The sequence below is a fragment of the Podarcis liolepis genome (assembly GCF_965112155.1).
Source record: "Podarcis liolepis genome assembly, chromosome: 10".
Lineage (NCBI taxonomy): Eukaryota > Metazoa > Chordata > Lepidosauria > Squamata > Lacertidae > Podarcis > Podarcis liolepis.
In genome coordinates this window covers 31,955,640-31,978,119 of record NC_139562.1, presented here as the reverse complement: position 1 = coordinate 31,978,119, position 22,480 = coordinate 31,955,640, and the positions used below count along the sequence as shown (strand labels likewise).

Sequence of the window (22,480 nt, the reverse complement as noted above, 5' to 3'; positions counted from 1 at the left end):
GTGAAGTTCTTGCAACAAAAGCCCTACCTTGAAGGGCAACGCGGCGCCCTATGCAGTAAATGAATATCATTTGCATATGTTTATGGCACAAAATCCTGCTGTATGAAAAGGCAAAACCCACTTTAAGTAGGAGATAGCAGTCAGTGTCCTTCATACTGGCAGCAAGGGGATGGCCTGCTCCTGCTGGCTCCAGTGTTTACTAGCAGCCATTGAATGGATGCTCTCGAATCCCTGAAGTTATTTTAAGCACCAATCAATGCCTTGGGCAAAGCCTTGCTTTCAGTAACAAGGCATGGAGTAGGAGGCTGCCAGGATCTGTGTGTGAACTTGGAAAGGAGAATGAGGGCATCACAATCGATTTTGCATTGTTCTTAGAAAAAGTACAAAAGAATAACAGCAACAGTGGAGTGGGAAGATGGGAGGGAAATTGGTAGGAGAGAATAATTCAGGCTGCAGTGAGGCTGCTGCAAATTCATTCTTTATGCTCCAAATCCACAGCTGTAAAAAAGAACAAATGAGGGAGAGGACACGTATGAACCAGGTATCCAGCATATTAACCTGAGTATAGTGGCCACCTTTTATGATGTGGTGCAACGTGGGTTGGTGCATACATTAAAACAAACCGAGGCAATGGCCTCTAGAGGGGGAGGCAGGGGCAGCAGAATGGCACCCCCTGCAGATCAGCTCACCCACCCAAGTGCCAATGTCACCCACCCAGCTCTTGCAGGGCTCTCCAGAGCAACTGCCCCATTTCTCACACGGAAGAAATGGGTCCTTCTTCAAAGCAAGGCATTCTGGACAAGGGGGTCTAGAAGAGTGCCCATACCACTGCCACTCTTCTGCAATAGCTAGAAACTCTCATTTAAAATCAGTTTCAAGTTAGTAGTGCAGAGAAGAGGGGACAGGTGAGGGGACTGCCAGTGCCATCACTGCATATGCAGCAGCAAAATATGGATGCTGTGGCACAGAGGGTTGCAGAGCAACCTGGCTTGGGCAGCACATCATCTTGCATCAACTCTGGAAGCCGTGAGGCAAAGGATGACACACTGGAAGACAGGCTGGGGTTGATAAACTGTGGGTCCTTCTTCAGCAGGGATGGGGAAGCTGTGGCCCTATGGATGCTGCTATCCCTTAACCACTGGCTAAGGGGCATTTTTCCTGGGCTGTTGGGAGTTTGAATGCAGAAACATCTGGCCACAATTGCCCTCCTCCCCTGGTTCTGCAGGATTATTTGGAATTTGCAGAGGTTAAGAAGACACCCATGCATAGTTGTTCATATCTCCTGGCATGGCATGATCAGCTGAAGGGGAATCACTGATAAGAAAGGCATAACCACAGACCTGTAGAAAGAGAAGGGTTCTTGTAGACCAGGTAGTCCAACTGAAGTTCCATTATTACAAATTCTTGCTTCCTTGAAGCAACTGCAGTTTGTTTCAGGAAAGCATCATCTACAGCCTTTCCTAGTGATGGTGATCAACAGTAGACTCCAGCCACTACAGTTTTTATTTCTGTCACTATATTTCCCCTAGATGTTCTCCATGGGGCTACGCCATCCATTCTCTTGAATTTCCGTGCAAGTGTGCACATCTTTGACACAGAATGCCTCTCCCCTTCACTTCCTCTTGCATCATTCTTTTTGAACAACTTACATCCTTCACTTGTTACATTCCAATCACAGGAGACATATTTACTTCCCATGCTAGAAGTTCAAGCTCACCTTGCTGATTTCTTATGCTCTGAACATTAGTGAACAGGCATCAAAAGCCTCGGATTTGATGCCTTTCCAGCTGTTTTATTGTGAAGTCTGCTAGGTACCGTTGTTGCTGCTGCTGCTGTTGTTGTTTTATTTCTACCCTGCCCATCTGACTAGGTTGCCCCAGCCACACTGGGTGGCTTCCAACAGATATAGAAAGTGCTTCTGACTGTACAACATAGCCATCATGGGTAGCAGCCATTGCTAGCAGTCCATGGAAGACTTCCCCAGTAAGGCTAATTGCCACACTAGGGGAGGGGGGATTTTCACCAGGATGGCAGCTGGGATGGGAAGAGTTAAACCTCTCCTTGGCACAATATTGTCCTGATGAAAACCGGAGATTCTGCACCTATTGTGTTAAATCAGAAAGACTCGTGACATGATTAACATAATGTGTAGCTTGACCCTTATATATATTAATGAGCAGGAGCTTTCCTTCCTTCCTTCCTTCCTTCCTTCCTTCCTTCCTTCCTTCCTTCCTTGATTCCACCCTCATGCCCTTCCACATGCTTATGGACTGGGTCTGTGGCTTATATGCACACAGGCTCCGTGCGCAGGCCCCTCCTGCCAGAGGCGATGTCGTAAATGGTCTCCAGTGGCTTGGAAAGAAGCCCCACACCCTCTGGGAGGATTTCTTAGGGAGCCAGGCAGCAGCTCTGCCTTGGCTCCTTCAGCCTCTCCTCCTTAATTCTCTCCGGCCTGCCTGCCCAAGTTCTTGTCCAAACAAGGAGCAGACTCAAGATCCAAAATGGCAAGTAGAAAAAAGCCCCCCTCAAGAAACTCTGGCTTTCCGCCTGCACCTAACTGGCTATGACAGCTCACTTAGAAGAGACATCCGGTTGCTTAGTAACAGCAGCGGGGTCACAGCAGCCAATGAGAAAGTCGGAGCCACTCTATCCCTTTTCCTTAGGTGCCCCATCCATAAAGTATTGGCTTTATAGGGGGCAAGACAAAGTGTGTCTTCCGAGCAATCCTTTGTGCCAGACCATATAATATTGTCTCGGCAACTTCGGGGACTATGGCCAGGGTTGGCCCAATACGTTTTGGCATCTGAGGTGAAGCACAAAATGGTGCGCACAGACACTCCAGCCAGGGAAGAAGGGGTGAATAAAGGTGTACATTAAGAACAAGGGTGGAATAAAGATCTACACTGGGGACAAGGGTGGGAGGAGACCAGCAGCTCCTCCTATTCACCAAGAGGCCACTGTAAAGGCAGCATTGACGGGGCTGCTGAGGAGACAGCAGATCCGGCCTCCAAAGAGCATGCCACAGCCACACTGCTACTATGGCAGCAGAGGTGGCATGAGTGATGCACATTCCCTAGAGGCCAGTTCTGCTGCTCCTGTGGTTCCTGCCACCTGAGGCGGTTGCCTTGCCTTGCCTCATGGTTGGGCTGGCTGGCCACTGCGAGAAGAGGATGCTCAACTAGATGAGCCACTGGCTTGACCCGGCAGCCTCTTCTTATGACATTAGTCTAGGTCAGGGATGGGGAAACTGTAGCCCTCGTTTGACTACAATATTCTAGGCTTGCTGAGCCTTTGGACTGATCTGCCTGGACTCTTCTTACCTTCTTAAACTAAGTAGCTTCCATTGGAATGAGAAATGAGTTAGGTTGGCAGTAAGCACAGGAACATCTTGGAAGGTGTATCAGCACAAAGAAGCTACCATAAGTCAACAGGAAACAATTGTTTGGGGCACCAGATTCTACTGTCATTTCATTCTCTTTGCTCCATGTTACATCTCTGTTGTTAGTGTTAAAAAGGATCCATGTGCCCTTTTGATTTTTGCTGTGGCTATGGATATGTCCAAGTCCAGTTCTGTGCCCCTGCTGTGCAGCCGTCTCCCCCCACCCCCCAAAAAAGCTTCTCTTTTTAAAAAAATAATATTTATTTCTTTTCCAACAATTTAAACACAAAAAAGACAATACAATACAAAGACACTACATAACACTTACACATTAAACTAACAAAACAAAACAAAACCGTTTAAAACACATCAAACAATTTCAATATCTTATCTTTCATTCACTTATTTCAATGACCTCCTCACACCTCCCTTTTTGTATTCCACTTCTGTTAATTGTTTCAGCAATTCCTTTCCATCTTCCTCTGTTTTCTATCCTATAATTATCTTTTCACATTCTAACCTTATTTTTTCCTTTAATACTCTATTAATCTATTTATACTTAGTTCCTTATAACATTTCTACTAAAGCCATATAACTTCATTCCAACATTTTTCTAACATTCATTAATTTTACAGTATTTCTGTAAATAGTCTTTAAACTTTTTCCAGTCTTCTTCCACCGACTCTTCTCCCTGGTCTCGGATTCTGCCAGTCATTTCCGCCAGTTCCATATAGTCCATCAACTTCATCTGCCATTCTTCCCGGGTGGGTCCCCCCAAAAAGCTTCTGACTTTCTTTCCATGCCCAGCCATGGTAACATTATAGTGTTATGAGTTTGTGGGTGCCAGACACAATCCTAGCAAGCTAATCAAGCCAGACAAGCTTCCTGAGGAGGTAGCTGCCTGGGTGATGGGCAATTAAAGGGAAAAAAGGAAAGGGGGTTCTGTGCCAGAAGAAAAATGGGTGGGGCCCCTCCTCCAGCTCTCAGGTAGTCCTAGAAGGACAAAGACTGAATTTGAGGGGATAGTTTGCTGTAATGTGACCAAGAGAGAAAAGCTGCAGCCAGGAAAGGAAGAAAGGGAGCCATGGCTGATTTCTGCTTGAATCCAAGGCTGTTGCTATGGGAGAAACAATACTCTTTGGGGGCATTAATTCTGAGAACCCCTTCATCATAGGCTCAGGTTGCATATACAGTGGTACCTCAGAAGTCGAATGGAATCTGTTCCAGAAGTCCATGTGATTTCCAAAACGTTCAGAAACCAAGGTGTGGCTTCCAATTGGCTTCAGGAAGTTCCTGCAGCCAATCGGAAGCTGTGTCGGACGTTCGGGTTCCAAAAGAACATTTGCAAACTGGCTCACTTCTGGGTTTGCGGTGTTTGGGAGCCAAAACATTCGACTTGCAAGGCGTTCGGGTTCCAAGGTACAACTGTATGTGTTAATAAACCACATATAAAGACACCACAGTCTCCGCTGTGCCTCATTTTCAAAAGGAAACATGGACCTTGTGGAAGCAACTGGAACCTCTGAAATCTTGCACCACTCAGAGATTGGGGTGGCATGCAATAATATAGAGGCTGCTTGTTACATCCCTACTTCAGGACTGAAAGCCAACAAATGCTCCATTTGCCCCACGGTTGGGCTGGCCCTAGAGGCGCCAGTGTCTATTGAGCTGATAGTAGGCAGGATAACTCTCATGTTGTTGTAATCCTCATTCTTCCAGAAAATCACCCTTTGGCCTTGGGTGCATTTGTCCAACTTTGAGCTTTAGTTCCCTGCCTGTTAAAGAGATAAAAGAAATTATTGTGCTTGCTACCCTGCTTTATAAGCTTGGTGCCTTAGGGGGCTTGGGGTACTCCTGAAATGGCAAGTATGTTATTACACCCTTCAGGAAATAATTGCCTGCCTTAGGTATTTATAACAACCTAACACACCATGGTAACTAATAAAACCTAAATTGGTCCAAAGGAGCGATCAATTCACAAGAACATGCATGATAAGTTTCCTGTACTAATGTGCAGGATTTCAGCTTTGATATAAAAGAATATCCCCTTATTATAAGGAAAATAAAGGCAGAAGTGGGGAAGAAGTGCACAATTTATCCAGACACACATAGCCAATGATAGCAGAAGGCAAGATCTAGGAGTACTCACAGGAAAGGTTCTCTGATAGAACAGCTGAACCAAGATGTTCCCTGAATGCAAGGAGTGAGCAGATGAGCTCAACCTATTCCCTATAGAATCCCTGGGTTTCCATTAAAATCCTTGTGTAAAGTGATGCATATTGGGGCCAAAAATCTTAATTTCACATACAGTGGTACCTTGGTTCTCGAATGGCTTAGTTGTCAAACTAACTGGCTCCCAAACACCACAAACCCGGAAGTAAGTGTTCCGGTTTGTGAACGTTTTTCGTAAGCCGAACATCCGACGTGGCTTCCGCGGCTTCCGATTGGGTGGAGGAAGCTCCTGCAGCCAATCGGAAGCTATTCCTTGGTTTTTGAATGGTTTTGGGAGTCAAACAGACTCCTGGAACGGATTGAATTCAAGAGCCAAGGTACTACTGTATATGCTCACAGGGTGTGAACTGTGACTTTGGGGTCCTGGTATAGTTCAAGGCTTATCTACACATACCCTTCCTCCGGGCAGTGGCGTAGCGTGGGGGGTGCCAGGGGTGCCAGCCGCACCGGGCGCAACATCTGGGGGGGGGCGCGCTCGCTGCCTCCGGAGTCGCCGAAGAGCCTCGGGCGCAGGCTGTAGCGGAGCCGCATGTCTCGCGGAACCGCCGAGCTGTGCGCGCGTCCGGGCTGAAGGCGCCCGGCAGGCAGCGGCTCTCAGCGCTCGCCGCGGAGGACGCGCCAGGCAGCCCCTCTTCACAGCCCCGCCTCCGCCGGTGCTGCTGCAGCTGCAGCTGCTGGGCAGTTGCATTTTCCTCGCCTCTCTGCCCCCCTCCTCCTCCGGGCAAGCGGCGTCGTTTGGGCGGCAGCGCCAGCGGCAACTCGCGGGTTAGGGGGGGCGCAAATTACCTGCCTTGCCCCGGGTTAGGGGGCGCAAATTACTTGCGTTGCCCCGGGTGCTGAGAACTCACGCTACGCCGCTGCCTCCGGGCATGATCCACGCTTTAAAGATCTGTGTCTGACCACCTCCCTTGTTTGCCCCAGAGCTTTCCCCATGAAAACCTGCTTTTTAAAGCTCAATCAGAGCTGTTTGCTCTGGCAAGTTAAAGACCAATGCATGAAGTCAGGCAGGGGCCAGTGTGGGCCTGGCTTAGTTGCACAAGGAGTGCATAGGGGGTCCAGGGATCAGCTATGCCCAAAGGCCCATATTGGCATATATATCATCTTTATGCACTACTCACGACCAAAAGTATTGACCTTTTTTAGCTCCTATTTTGCTTTGTCGTTTGTTCTACTACTGCTACAAGGATCCGAAGCCTTATATGCTTAACAAGCATCCCCCTTGGTTGGGTAGTGTCAGTGGCAATTAAATTCTCATTGAACGTTCAATCTGTAGGCAGCCCAGGATGCAGAGGTGTCAAACTTCACGGCAGAGCATTCAGTCTCCTGCAACAGCTGTGAAAGAAGGAAGGGGACTGGCCATGAAAAGAAAGCAGAACCCAGCCAAAGATTGCAGGTGGATTACAGGTTTTGCCAGGAGTCCTGTATTATTTTTGCTAGTACTTTAAGCTCCATGAGGAATGTGGGTGAAACAGTTTGCCAGGACTCCATGCTTGTCTGTCCCTAGTCATGTTCACCACCAGTCCAAGCTAAGTTAGCTGCATCCTTCCATCTTGGAAAGTCAAAGGGATTACCGCTATTCTCCTGTTATAAGATATTCAAATATCCCATCCTCCCATTAGATCAATCAATCCCAGACACTCAAGGTCTGGTCCAACTTAAAAAGACCTGATCATGCTTTTGCAGCATCTACACAACATCATCAAAATGATATTCCATATCCTGTCCACTCTAACAAATGAATCATGATTTACCTTTTTTTCCCCTTCCTGGTTTTTTTCTTCATTTTTAATCAGATTTTCTGCAGAAATTGTAAATCTGGATTAAATGAGGAAATAAACAGTGGCAGCATTTTGCTTAAAGAGCACTAGAGGTGGACAAATGTGTCGATTTCAGGCCCTCAGTTTCTCATTTTTCCACATTTCCATAGCAATTTATGATTTTTTTAAAGATAAGATTCTAATGAAAATTCATCTGCATTTTAGATTTCTCCTAATAAAGACACTTTAATGCTGTTCTGACTAATAAATGGTCTTTTGCAAAGCAAGTTCCCCTAATTTAATCCATTTTTGTGTGTTATTTTCACTAATGTATGCATTTTCATGCTCACTTCCGCCCCAAACATGCATTGTTCATGCACATTGGTTGCCGGAACTGCATCGCAAAATTCAGAGAAGCAGAAATTTTGAATGAGAGCGGTGTTTCAGTTTGCATATTGTCTCAAGCAGTGAGAATTAGGTAGCTTCACATTAAAATGCAAACAAAACTGAATTACACCACTATCCCTCCAACTCCACAGTCATCTGCTGCGTGGAAGTTCCCTTCTTCTCATGCCCTTCCTCATGTGGGTGATCACAAGAGATTCAGAGGCCACCAGCTGTCCTTTCTGTCAGTCCTGGCCCGTCTTCTCAATTCTGACCAGCATTACAGAATTCCATAAAGACTCACCGTTGAGCGATGGACCAGCCTGCGTTGCTTGAACGGCTTCCTGCCCTTCCTTGTTTCGCTTTGACAAGTTCCCTATTCGACACCCGAAGTTTCAGTTTGTCCTTCAGGCATTGGCAATGCCATCATTTGTTACCCCAACTCAGATATATTTAGGGTTATGCAGGCTAAAAATAACATCTCCCCCCCCCTTGCTGCCCCCATGAGGATCAGCCTTTGTCTACCATTCCTCAGCTGCGATCCATCTTGCAGATGACACCCAGATTTGGAGGGAACAAAGGCAAACAAAAGAATGACCTTGAGAGACCAGAGGGAGGGCTGCAGAGGTCAAAAGGAAAGTTGGTCGGTAATAATCATGACATTTCCTGCCCCGGGAGAAGAAATAAGCAGCAAAAGAGCAGAGGGGCAAACTGAGGGTGGTAGAGAGTGGAAGGGGGGGTGCATTACTTGGCAGGCCTCCCCCTCCAGATTAAAGAGAGTTCATGCTCATCTTGTCTCCATAAATTGCCCCCAATGTTGTGTTTTCATGTCAGACAGCGGTACTGATGCCCCAGGGAAAAGAAGTTGAGACTGGATTGGCTGGTTGGGAGATGTCTACAAGAGGAGCTCTGCATTGAGAAGTGACACAGAAACGGCATGGAAATTATGCTCATCCACTGGAGACACAACATGTCTGCATGTATACTACAGTTCAGGAAAGAAAACCCATAATATGACTCCCCAAATCCCTGTCCTTCTTTGAAACAACATTTATAAAAATTAACTGTTCTTTCCACTGCAGAGCTACCGTATATACAGCAGCAGCAGCAGCAGCAGCAGCAGGATTCCACTGCCAGAGGCTTAGCATTTTGTAGTTGTCGCCATAAGGTAAATGCAATTGTATAGTCTGGCCTTAAACAGAAGCAGGATCCACTGAGTTCAGGGTACAGATTTACATGCACCTTGGAATAGCGTCATTCATGCTTCCTGGGCTTCTGAACCCCACACACATTGGAAGTGACTTCCTCTGGATGGTTCCGCTGTTAAAAATAAAACTCTTGGACAAGGCAGCAATGGGGAGTCAGCCAGGCCTGACATCTGCTGTGGGGTAACTCATGTTCCCGGTGTACTTTCTCTTGTTCTCGGCTGACGGTGTCACAATGGATTCATCTCCTCGGTTGCAGGTAGAAGATAACAAGTCCTGAGAAAGCATGCCGGCTTCCAAAGAAAATGGATTTCTCTCCCAACCTCACATTTCTTAGAGGATCAACCTGAGGGGTGATTCATAAGTCAATCTAGGGATCTCAGAGAACCCTGACAAAAGCGGGAAAGAAAGCCCGAATTGTTGCAGTTTGCACATTCTTTCATGGTCAGGGATGGAAATCAATCAAAAGAATTGGAACAGTATTTGTTAACATCATTGTTGTTGCTTTTAAGTCCTCAAACAATAAAAAGGAATGGTGTTTTAAAATATTGTTTTGATGTTTGCTTTACCTTGAAATGAATGTAAGTTATGGAAACAGTCATGAGTTACATTAAATAGCAGACAGTGAGACAAACAACGTAGTATTTGGCAGAAAACGAACTGAAGGGAAAGAGAAGCATCAGGATCTAATCTTGATTGAAAGCAGTGTGCTGAGGGTGAACATGAACAATTCCTGACGGAGAAAAACCATCTTTTTCTGCTATGAATAGGTTAGTGTATATGCCACCCAAGTTTCAAACTCCACATCCAGCACTTTAAAAGACCGAATTCAAAATTTTAGAAAACTTTGAATCCTTGCAAATATTTCAACTCTTTGATGCAAGATAGAACAGAAAAACAGCAGCAGCGATTAGCCGGGTGCAACCTAAGATCTGAATCTGGGTTTTGGTGCAAAGCCAGACAGAGACAGAGAGAGAGAGAAGTGGTTTCTTTTCTCCACTGAGCTCTCTCACTTCCCTTTTTTCGCCTGTCTGTGTTCTGTGGGAAAATAACTTTGCTGCTAAAACTGAAAGAAGAAATGTGTGATATGGTACGTTATACAGGAGCACATCTTTGGAATAATTTAGAGCAGTAGGCTTTGTGAGTTAATTTGCAGGTTAATTACATGGCTCAAGCTGCTTCTAACCACCGTGGAAAGATTATTCTTTAAAAAGTGATTATGGGAATTTAAAACCCGCACAGCAGTTCTATCCTGCTGGGGAAGGCGAGACGGGAAGGAACCATGATCAGTCTCCCAGCTCTTGCTCCTTGCATACTAAGTATCCCTTAAGGTCCTTCTAGGCCTTTCTGAACAATAAACTATTTGTTATCTCACTCTGTGTGGAGAAGGGTCTAGAGACCCTGGCATCTGTGAGCCCCACTATCAACTTCACTGGTATTCCCATGTGATTGCTGCTGAGGAGTGTGGGACCAGATGAGGCTGCATGACAGAGGTGGTGAACATTTTTGCACCTTTTAAAGCTGATTAGCACTATGCTGGAAGAAGTTTCTCTTCTCCTAGCCCTGCTAGGAGCAAAACCACAATCCCTGCCCTTTAGGGATCATTTTTCCTTACCATCACAGCGCTGCAATGAAGAGGAAAGCCCCATCTGCTTACCTTCCAAGGTCACTTCTTCTCCCTCTATCATAGCACCATCGCTAGGAGGTCCTGGCACTCTGGAAACAGGAAGGAGCACCTACTTCCTGTCTCCTGGACGGTAAGTCCTCCTAACAATGGCTCTATGAGAGCTGTCCAATAGCGCCAGCCTGTGGGTTGGGAGTTTGCCGCTCCTGCTATCTGAGGAGCTTGACTACACAATCATAGTCCACATAACCTTGAGAACCAAAAGTTCCTGTCTGCTCCACGTGAGTGTGGCATTTCAGGGTGTTTCTGTGAGCAGAAGCTGGTGGTGGAGGCTCAAAAGCCCTCTGCAGTGGTTGTTCATGGGAAAAGGTAAAATGAGGCTGGCCAGACTTTTAGCCCCTCTTCTGACATTATGCCGCTTGTGCTGGAGGCTGAGGAGTTCATCTGTGAGTTCACCCCTTTCTCACCCACTCTTTCATGTTCCTAGTAGCCTGATTGGTAGCCTCATACCTGTCGTATCATCAGTCACTCAAAAGACAAGGAGAAAGATTGCCATCAGTATGTTTACAACAAGGCTCCCTCCTCTTGGCTACAGCTCATGGGCAGTTGTGTTGCATATGCTCATCAGTGTTGAGCCTCATGTTGCCAAAACAGCAACACCCACACATGAGAGAGAGACTATCAACGGGGCAATGGGAAACTGCAAGGTTTACAAACAATCTTGGGGATTGTCCAGTAGCACCTTAGAGACCAACTAAGTTTGTTCTTGGTATGAGCTTTCATGTGCATGCACACTTCTTCAGATACCATGCACACGAAAACTCATGCCAAGAACAAACTTAGCTGGTCTCTAAGGTGCTACGGGATAATTTTTTAAAATTTTTGATATATCTCTACTGCATCAGACCAACACGGCTACCTACCTGAATCTTGGGGATTGTTTGCTCAATGAGGACTGAGCTGCTGATGAGGAGAGCAGAAATGAAAAGGGGGGGGGGGAACGGACTGGAATGGAGTGTCCTTGAAAAGTTCACAACTGGCCGAAACCCTGAACAGGACTCGTCCACACTACAACATTGGGTTGCAGATCCTATTTACCTCCGCTGTTGCCCAGCACAGGCCTTTCTTTCTAACCTATTGTATGCTGGGAAATTCTGCCTGTAAGTATTTAACACCTGTGTGGTTGGGCTTTGTTATTCTATATAGACGTCCCACACACCCCACACCACACATACACTTACATGAGATCGACACACACAGCTGCATATATGCCCAGCACTGGGAAATGGACAAATTATTTGATTCGAACCCGGATGTTGGAGAGTCCTAGTGGTTTGCAAGGAGACACACACACCCCGACGCTAAAGAAGACATCAGTGAGGGCAGAGGAAACCCCAAAAAGACTGGAGACACAGCAGGACTTTATTTCGGCTGCTCAGCCTCTCCACCTAACAGCTGGCATGAGGAGTAGCACAGCAGGAGCAGCTTTCCTGCACATCCTCCAGCCTCCTACCAGCCCCAGAACTTCAACTCTAGATATTTTGGTCTGGATTCGAGAGAGGGCAGAGGAGAGACCTGGTGACTAGAGCAAAATAGGGATCTAGAGGCTTTTTAGGTGGTGCTCCCCACTGTGATTTCACTTATGCACACTGGGGCCCAGAACATAACTCCTGCATAAGTGGGGGGGTGTGCCTGTACTAGAATAATACAAAATGTGTGCAGATATATGGAGTCTGAAAAACTCTGGTTCTAGGTGCTTGTTTCACACAGGATTGAGGAAAGTACCCCAGAACCATGGAGTAATTCCAGTTGATTCAGCCAATAGCTCAATTGTCCCAGATTCTGTTGCACAGAGTGAGTAGGAGGTGGGAGAAGGAAGGACAGAGCAGGAGGGGAGGGGGCCTGTATTAGAAAGAGTTCACTGCATCTGCTGCCTCATTCCCCCTGAGGTGAAAGAATTGGGAGAGGAACGAAATGAGAAAATGTCTCCTGCAATGATGTGGAAAATGGCAGAGAGGCAGGTCAGGTGTTACTATATATTTTTATATTCCCTCCCCAGCCCCTTTGCTAAGGCAGCCGAGGACTTGATTCTGCTCACTGGAGTGTGATGCTCCCCTCAGCACTACCATCCGCCAGCCCCGCAATGTATCACAAATCTTTGTGAACCGAAGAATTGCACTGCTGAATCAGGCCCATGGGCCATCTAAGTCCAGCATCTTGTTCTCATGGGGCCAACCAGGTGCCTGTGGAAAACCCACAGGCAAGACCTGGGGACAAGAGCATCCTTTTTCTAGTAGCTGGTATTCAGAAATATACTGCCTCAGATTGCAGAGGCAGAACATAGACATTGTGGCTAGTATGCCTTATCCTCTTCTCTCAAGACCCCTGCACTTGCACAGGGCTTCCTCTTTACCTACCAGTTTCTGCCCAGCTTTTGAGCATGTTAGCCAAAGCAGGCAGCTACACAGGAATGTCTTAGCCCACCTACAGCCAAAGTGTCTAGTCTACAACTTTCTGTGATGCTCTCTCTACCCTCAAAAAAATTGGCAAACTAAAGATTGCTTGAATTTCGTGTAATGACTCAATATAGTCTAAACTGTCAGTATTACAAATATGATGCAGTTAAGGGTGGTTTGTGCCCTAGTTTATCACTGGAAAGTTAGATACCAACTTTAGGCAATTACCTAAGGACTGATACAAACTATTCCCCTGAGGACAAGTTATGTTTTTCAGTCACGAAGTGTCTGCCAACTCCATTGGGCCTTGGCCAGGCCACTCACTTTGGCAAGGAGATTTGTGCATGTGTGTTGCCAACAGAGCAGTGGACTGAGACTGGTTCGCCCGTACTGGGTGCTGAGCTGAGAGGGCACTGCGGGAGGCACCGCAACAATGACGAACAATGGAAGGTGTTGCACAGGGCACTGAAGAAATTTTAAAGCTCATAATCCACCACTGGTCACCAATTCTGGTAACCTAGTTAGACTACTGTAATGCATTACACATGGGGCTGCCCCTGAAGGCTGCAGTTAGTTCACTATATAACTGCTAAACTGCAGTTATACAAATATAACTTTATACAAATATATTGGGCCTTTATACAAATATATTGTGTGGCCTTATTTGGAATACTATATATAGTTCTGATCACCTTATCTTTTAAAGGGATATTGTAGAGTTGGAAAAGGATCAGAAAAAGGCAACAAAGATGATCAAGGGGGTGGAGCAACCAAGGCCATCCCGTCCATGAGGCAGGTTGAGGCAGTTGCCTCAGGCAGCATAAGCCCAAGAGGTGGCGAAAAATTGGCACTGGCAGCAGTGCTGGCTTCTGGTGAAATCTCACCAAAACCTGCTGTTGTCACTGCTGCTTCATTGATGCCAACCCAGGTAAGGGTGGTTTTGGCAAGGGTGGTGCAGCAGAACAGGGCGGCACCTCACCGTTTCACCTCAGGCAGCAAAACAAGATGGCTACCTCTGGGAACTCCCCTATGAGGAAAGATTGCAGCATTTGGGACCCTTAGTTGAGCAAAATGGCAAGTAAGTGGTGACATGACTGAAGTTTATAAAATTATGCCTGGCATAGAGAAAGTGGATAGATAAGAGTTTTCCTCCCTCTCTCATAACTTTGGAACTCATGCAAATCCAATGAAGCGGAATCTCGGAAGATTTAGGACAGAGAAAAGAAAGTACTTCTTCACACAGCACATAATTAAACTATGGGACTTCCCCCCCCCCCGCCCCAGGAGGCAGTGATGGCCACCACACTAGATGGCTTTAAAAGAGCATTAGACAAATTTATGGAGGAGAAGACCAGCGATGGCTACTAGCCATAGCAGAGGCCATGCTCTGCCTCCATGGACTGTGGAGGCAATGCTGTTCAATTAAGAGTCTGCTTCTTGTTCAACTACTAACATGCCTTAACCCCCACAAAGCTGGGTGTTTTTTTCTGGGGGGGGATTCTTACCATAAGCAACTCCTAGCCACAGAAGAGGGCACGTGACTTTCACTTCATATCTGCAGGATACACACTAGTAAAATGGAGAAGAGTTGGTTCAGGAGGGTCCAATAGGAGGTAATTAGGAGTAATGGGGTGAAACTCAGTCTGAACATCAGGAACATTTCCAGAGTGAGAGGTTTATTAGACTGTGGAAGGCTGTCTCCCAAAGGAACAAAACCCAATGCTTCAGTGAACAAAGGAATGGTTTTCTGCATTGTAGGGACCAGTCCTGATTTAACCCACAGATGCTTTTTTTGCAACGTGAAGTACTATGGTTTCCCATCCCTCGGTTAATACTAATGTTAACCAGCATTATATAAGAGCACACATAATACATTTCGTATTCACATCTCCATACATCAAGTCAGTGCTGTGGTGCGTAGCAGCTCCCAGAACAAGGCACATACATAAATGCTCCATGATGGCTCACAGGACCAGAAAGCCAAAGATGTGTGAGATTATCTATCATCAAAGCAGGGTTTTTTTCTGCCTGGAATAAGCTGTATTAAGGCTGGAGCCCCATAAGTCATTCTGGGGCACTTGTGGGCTCAGAGCCTACCCACTAACAGCTGGTTCAAGCTGGGGTATGAGGTGGCCTAAGCATGAACAAACCTTCCTCCCAAGGCCTGCTTGTGTGAGAAGAGTTTCATCTGAGAATTAAGACGCAAAACAAAAGATACTGTACTGTCATTTTTTTCTGCTTGGCCTATTTTATTTTTTATCCTGGCTTTCCTCCCAGAAGCTGAAGGCCTACACCCTGGATGGACTTGCACTCCTCATGAAGGAGCAGGCTCATAGCTTGGGGATGCTTCTGGATCCACTTCTATCACTAGAAACTCAGGTAGCCTCAGCAGCTTGAAGCACCTTTCACCAAATGAAATTGAAACGACAACTGCAATCGTTCCTGGACCAGGAAAGCTTGGCCACGGCAGTTAATGTCTTGGTTACTTCAAGGCTGGATCCCTGCAACATGTTCTATGTGGGGCTTGCCTTGCGCTTGATTCAGAAGCTGCAGTTAGCGCAGAATGCTGCAGCACAATTGCTGAGGGAAGTGAGAGCTTGTCAGCAGAGAATACCTGTGCTCAGAGACCTGCACTGGCTGCTGATTTGCTATTGGGCCAGGTTCAAAGTGTTCCTATTACTGTACAAAGTCCTTAACAACTTGAGACCACTTCACCTGCCGGATCGCTTTAGGCCACATGTGCCCACTTGACCGCTTCAATCTGTGGAACTGACACTGTTACAGGTGTCCCATAATACCCATTCTGCTCTTGTCACAAACCCATCTTTTAGTGTGGCTGCCTCTATACTTTGGAATAACTTGTCTACTGATACCAGACAGGTACCTTCACTGTACCTGCTGAAAACCATTTTTTGGTTAAACAAGCCTCCCCAGATACATAGAATGCTGTTGTGTTTTTCGTTGGTTCTATTTTTTATTTATTTTTAATACAGTTGTTTCACTTGTTTTCCCAGTAATTTTATTGTTTTATTCTTTTTGTAAACAACTTTGGTGGGGTTTTACAATCAAGCGGTATATAAATTTCATGCTGTGAGTGCGGCTTTCATCATATGCAGAAGATACACCTCTTTACCCTGGTCTTTGAAACCTACATATTTTTCAGGCTCACACTATTCTTCTGATTCAAAATTATTTCTAACTGATTTTCATGTTGTATTTTTACATTGTCGTAACTCAGCCTGGGACCTTATGGTGAAAGGCAGGTAAGAAATCTAATAAATCAGCAGCAGTATCTTGTTTTGTCTGGAGTAAACCCGGGAAAGTTTATTGCAATCCTAAGTGTGCAGGTGAATGAGCTCTTGATGTAATTGGGTTACCATAAGCGTGCTGATTTCAAACTCCTGTCTGAACCTTTTTAAAACTCTTGTAGAGAAATGTGATGCTGGAAGCATCCCTTAGATTTATATTTAAGGCTAACATTTAAAGCTCTAGGGAGAAATACTTTCAAAAAGGGGACTGACAGTTCAGCTTTGTCTTATGCAGCGAGATGCTGTCTGTGCATAGGCAGAAACTGGTTGTGCTGTTATAAAAGGCTGCATTGTAAAAATAAAATAAAAAGACTTATGGGGGGACAACCCTTAAATCATATAACATGTGTTTTGTTAAACGTGTGTAAATTAATGCAAATTTACACAGTGCTAAAAGCGGCAGTCTAGACTTAGAGCCCTGATTGTTGTATTGTATTGCCTTGGCAATTATGGCACCCATTGTGGGTGTGAGTAATGCCGGACTCAAGTAAGCAAGTTCAGCATTGTTTTTTAATCAGTACTGTCATGTAGTAGGACTGCCGGTTATTTGCTACAATTCTGCAAGAAGAATCAATGGGCTCGCTAAAGTTGCAATGTATTGCACACTTACCTTTAAGAGTAGGTTCTAATAAATACAGAACTAAAGCCCACAAAAACAGGCATAGGATTGCATATATCCCATTGTATATATGTCTGTCTCTTTTTTGGAAGAGTCAAATAGGCAGGGTTGCCTCAGAGCAATTACTGAAAGAATATTAATTTCTACTTGGTACATTTTATATTGCCACGGGGGCGGAAATCATTTTGCCAACATCCATACGAAAGGTCCTTTTTTAAAAAAAACAAACCCAAAAACTTTCAGTCAGCTAAATCCTTCAATCATGTCCGGATCTTGGGGGGGGGGGCGGATACGGATAGATAGAAATTTTGATTTATTGGTTAACAATCCTCAGTTGATGAGCGATCATTAGTTTTCACCCTTCACCAAAGATCATATTCCATTCATCATACGCATCACAGATTGACAAACAAATACTAAATAAAATCAAAATTAATGATGGATATGATAGATTTAGGAGGGTAAATCATTCTGGGACTTCTGTCGAGCATGTTTGCAGGTATCTACTTATGAAAAAGTGAAAATAACCCTGTTTTTAGTATACATTAAACACAACAGAATGAGGGGAAACTGCTAGTTGTCTCCAGTACAGATGCAGTACTGTAAAGGGAGCAGGGCGGAGAGGCTGTTTTAGGCCATTCACTTCAGCTCCACCTGGCTACTGGTGAACCAAACATTTGCTTCAGACCATTACTTCTCCCACAGTGGTTCACTCACTCTGTTTTGAGCCGTTAACAGCAGGCCGGCACAGAAATCGCCCCATCGCTTTATTTCCATGCCAAAGTATGCTTCAGCTGCTTAACTTCTGCAAGTTGAGCTGTTGTTAAACTCACAGGGGAGGAACAAGCAAAAAAACCAAAAACCTGGCTTCCCTGTTTCCCATGGGCTCACAGAGAGGATGCATAAGCCATCTACACTCTTGCACTGCTTACTGAGCCCGATTTGGAGCCTAATTTCAAAGTATTCTAAAGCCCACATTTATCTCATTGTCAGGAAATGTTTGTGCCTATTCTTCCTCTAATATTCCTTGGATAATTTACCAATTCCTCTTAATTATACCCACAAGTAGGACATTAAAGAATCATGTTCCTTTGTTGATGTTTGCATCCTGCAGATATTTGTAGACTGCGATATCCCCCTTTAGTTGGCATTACTTATTATCTGTGTAGTTCAGTGTTTTAATCTTTGTTACATAAGCCACTCTCTCAAGCTTCTCTAGGGCAGCGGCAGCAGCTGGAAGGGGACTGAGCAGGGGGGTGTCGTGGGGGGGGGGAGATGGACAGAGCTCCACAGGCTGCCAGCACCACATGGCAAGACTGTAGAGGGTGTACAAAAATGTGTGTGTGCACAAGGGCCTATCACATTCTGCACATATACAAAAATTTCCTATGCACATGGACTAAATAATAAGCCATACCAAATTGCTACAAGAGCAGCTAACTTTTTAAAAATGCTGCCATTGACATTTATTTTCAGTAGTTCACTGTTCGCTGTCTTGAACATCCATCTTCTCTGATGCAGTGATTTTGACAGCTGCATATACTGGCCACATGTTTGCTCAAGGTGTGCTAAAGTATTTATATTTGAGATCCAGTGAGCAGAGTGTTGGACTATAACCAGTGGAAGGGGAGAGATTAAATCCCAATTTAGGGTGCTGAGCTCCCTGTTCCACTCACCAAAGGTGCAGATTGGCAGAAGTGTTGCCAGTGGCCTTCCTAGCAGCAGTAACTCATCAAAGCCTAGATAGGGGGCCTTCTGGGGGTGGCAAGGGGCTGAGATAGCCTGGGATTTGCTGGATCACTTGACTACATAGGGTGTGATCTGAGCTTAGATGCTATGCTTGCCACACACACCACTCACACCTTCAGCGCTGGGTGGTGGAAGCAACAGGACTGGGTGACCTTGGACCCTTGACTATCGTTCCGCTTAGCCTGCCTCATAAGGAGAAAGTGTGGGAAATTGCAGTCAACTATAACTAGCAAGCATGGGGCTAGTTAATGCATGAAGGGGTTAAGACCACAACATTGTATTCCTAGACTAGACTCAGGTCACATCACCTCACCTCCAGCAAAGAAGGGAATAAAGCTTCTTTGTTCACTCTCTTCCACAATGTGAAATCAACTAGGCATGTCTGGACTGCTTCAAGCCCAGATTATGTGCTCAGAAGTATTTTTCTGTATTTTGTACCCCAAGAATTTTCTTCCTGTGTCCTTCTTGCTGCTGCATGGAATAACACATGAATCTGACCTTTGAAGTTTGTAAGTAATGCATGTAAACTTACTAAATGGTGTGGTCTGTTCATTGCAAGAGGGGTAGAAACAGGGAAGCACTGTAAGCAGACCAAATGGGATATTAAAGAGGTCTAACAACCTATATTCCTAGTTCTTCACTGCGCTACATTATTCTGCTATTTTAATACTCTGCTGAGGGCTTTCTCTTGCTGGACTGTCTGTTTAGCCTTGCACTTTGGATCTAGGGATCCAGCCAATTCTTTTCTTAATTACCCCACACATGTGATCTGTCTTATTTATTTTTTCTCCCCACAGAAAGGGTGCGGGGAAGAACCATAAACACTGCCTTGAGCTCTTTGGAGGAAAGCTGGGAAATACATGTAATAAATAAATTATTTCTCTGTAGCAATATTGTTTTAGTAGCCACTGTGTATACAGTGCATTCTCACTCCTATATTACCTTGAGCATTTGCAACTTTGGTTCTTCAGTCTTTCTTCCAAGTTGTCACTTGAATGCAACTGAAATATAGAACTGTGATTCTTGTATTGGGGGAGGTTGGACCCTACAATTCTATGATTCTTTGATATATATACTTGATTAGCTACATGACCTAGAATTGTACATAGAGTGGGTTATTCTGGCCAAAAGCCCAGCCAAATTTAAGTCAATATACTTATTTTTTGGCATTGACCGCACCTGGCAGTGTCCATTGCTGGGAAAGTCTGTATGAGCCACTCCAAGCTTTACTGCTGATATCACAGTGTCTGACTAATAATGTGCTACCTACTGGAAGGCTGTTAAGACCACATATGCACAGGGTGTCCATGGACTGTAGCTATAGCTACAACATTCAGTGGTTGAGATGCGAATGTCTTCTTCATGGATGCCTGTTCCAGTGTCCTCCTTGTGAAGACCAGGCTACAGCCAAGGACCATGCAATCTGGGCTTTAACCATATTCCATCAAACCTGTAAAAAGCATACCCATTTCAGTTCCCCAATGTGCCACACTGCATACACCTGAGAGGAAGTCCCATTGAACTCAATAGGACTATTGAATAGACTTTTAGTGACTCACACTTTTAGTGGATTGAGACTGGACTGTTTATCAGCTGGACACACTGACTCCAACCCTTTAAATGCATGATTGACGAAAAAGTCTTACAAAAAATTTTGAATACATATAACAGCAACTAAAACAACAGAATTAAAGAGAAAGAATTCTAACTAAAAATAGATTAAAATGTTAATGTTTCTTGGGGCAGGGGAGGAATAGTTATACCACTCCACTGGGATAGAGGCCATTGCTATCAGGAAGAAAAGAAGGCTTTAAATAATTAAACGGTGTCCCTGGGCCTGTGTAGAATGACTGAATATCCGTTCTTCTGTTTTCAATCAGATAAGTAGGAAGATCAAGAAGTATACAGGACAAGAAGAAGAAAAGGAAGCAAGAGACAGGAAGAAGGGGAAGGGTGTGAGCATGTGCGCATGGCTGTGTGTCAGCCTGGCGAAACATTAGTGGGTAGTTCCAAGGGAGGGCAGGGAGGGCAATAAATGTGGGAAATTATATATATGATTGTAAAAAGTCCTGGGCGGTGCTGGAGACAGATTTCATATTAGGAATGTGGCCTATATTCCCTGGCAGCTTATACTGAGACCAATACAGTACATAGTGCACCTCATGTCATCTGTGCCCTTCATTTACCCAACAGAAGAAATCGAGTTCTGTTTTGCTCAATGTGTACTCTTGTATACTTTTGTAGCAATAAGTACTATTAAGTGTCATATTGTGTCAATAGCTATTTTTGTTTGCTTTAGGTTTGAACTTGAATCCATTTGATCAGTTGTAGAGCTTTTGCTGCCTAAAATTATTTTTGATCTCCAAGATTCTAAATTCTATAAAGACATAGATTCAGGCATATCCTGAACTCAATTTAAGAAACATGTGCATGCTCTCCTCCCTTGCCCCTCCTTCTACTGTGTACCAGCTTCTGCATTTGAATCACGTTTTGTTTATATCACAGTTTCCTGTTACACGTGAGCCACAAAACTGTGGTTTAATTAACCATGGCTTACGAATGATGATAGGAAACTAGCCAAGTTCATTATGCCTGAGCTGGCTTTATGAGTCTGATGGACTTTAGTCCAGTAGAGAACATGTTCAGAATAGTAATCCTAACCTCACACAGACACTTACTGGTTAATATACTGCGAGCAAACAATGCACAATAGCAGCTTGAGATGCTGGAACAGAAGAAGACTGCTGCCTCCAATTAGAACTGCAGGGAGACTTTAAAAGGCCTTAATAGATTCCCCCCAAATTGGAATTTGGCTGGAACACTGGTGCTAATGATGTTCTACTTGCAAATAGTGCCATTGGGCTTTTGAGACACCAAACAACTGGGTTCTTGCTTAGAACTGTATTTCACATGTAATGTAATCAGGCTGCATACAGATTACCAGCTTAAAATGAAGCCAGGCCATTCGTTTTCCCAGTTTGGATCAAAACTGGTTTGAGGGGAAATCCATCAATTCAAGGTGCTGAGTGGCTGGGACAACCCAGTCAGATGGGTGGGATATTATTATTATTATTATTATCATCATCATCATCATCATCATCATCATCATTATCATTGACGTCCCTATCTTCACTGGAAAAAATGTTGGAGAGTATGGCTCCTGTTTTGAGAATGCTACATGGATGGATAGAGCTTATGAGTCAACGTCTCCCCTACCTTTCATTCCATTCCATCAATGAAGCCACGATTGGCCCACCTATGAGGGAAGGTGAGGCGACCACATCAGGTAGCTTGCCTTAGGTGCCAAAATGTATTGGGACTGAACAAAGCAACAAGTAAATTCCTCCTCTTATCTTGCTTGTTGTACATCTCTGCATGCAAAAATAATGAAGGGAGCTAGAGAACCGCCTTGTTCCATGGCCTTTTCACTGCTATGCAAGTCCATGGAAGTGTGACCATATGAACACGCCATCACAGATGTCTTTGGCACAGCCTCTTCTCCTGAAGAGAGGCTGTTCTAGCTGCTGCCGGCCTGCCATAGGGAAGGCAGGCTACCTACTGTTCCAAACATATGTCCCTCTCTGAACAGCCCTATTCAGCAAAACAAGAGGTTGCATAGACATTTCTAATAAGCACACACGCTAAACTTTGCCAATCCCAAAGCCCGAGAATGCCGTATGTGTGGCCTAGACATTTCCAGGTTAGTAGTAATAAACAAACCCACCACAAATACTCCCTATTGTTAACAAGTGATCCTTATACACAAG

General features: G+C 44.9%; 1 long non-coding RNA gene across 1 annotated transcript; it reads left to right on the top strand.

Moving 5' to 3' along the window:
* The first annotated feature begins 12,540 nt into the window (after positions 1-12,540).
* On the top strand, positions 12,541-20,688 carry LOC310687262. Its single transcript, XR_014516344.1, has 3 exons — positions 12,541-12,602; positions 19,511-19,575; positions 20,594-20,688. It is a non-coding gene; the product is annotated as an uncharacterized lncRNA (long non-coding RNA).
* Positions 20,689-22,480: the final 1,792 nt, after the last annotated feature.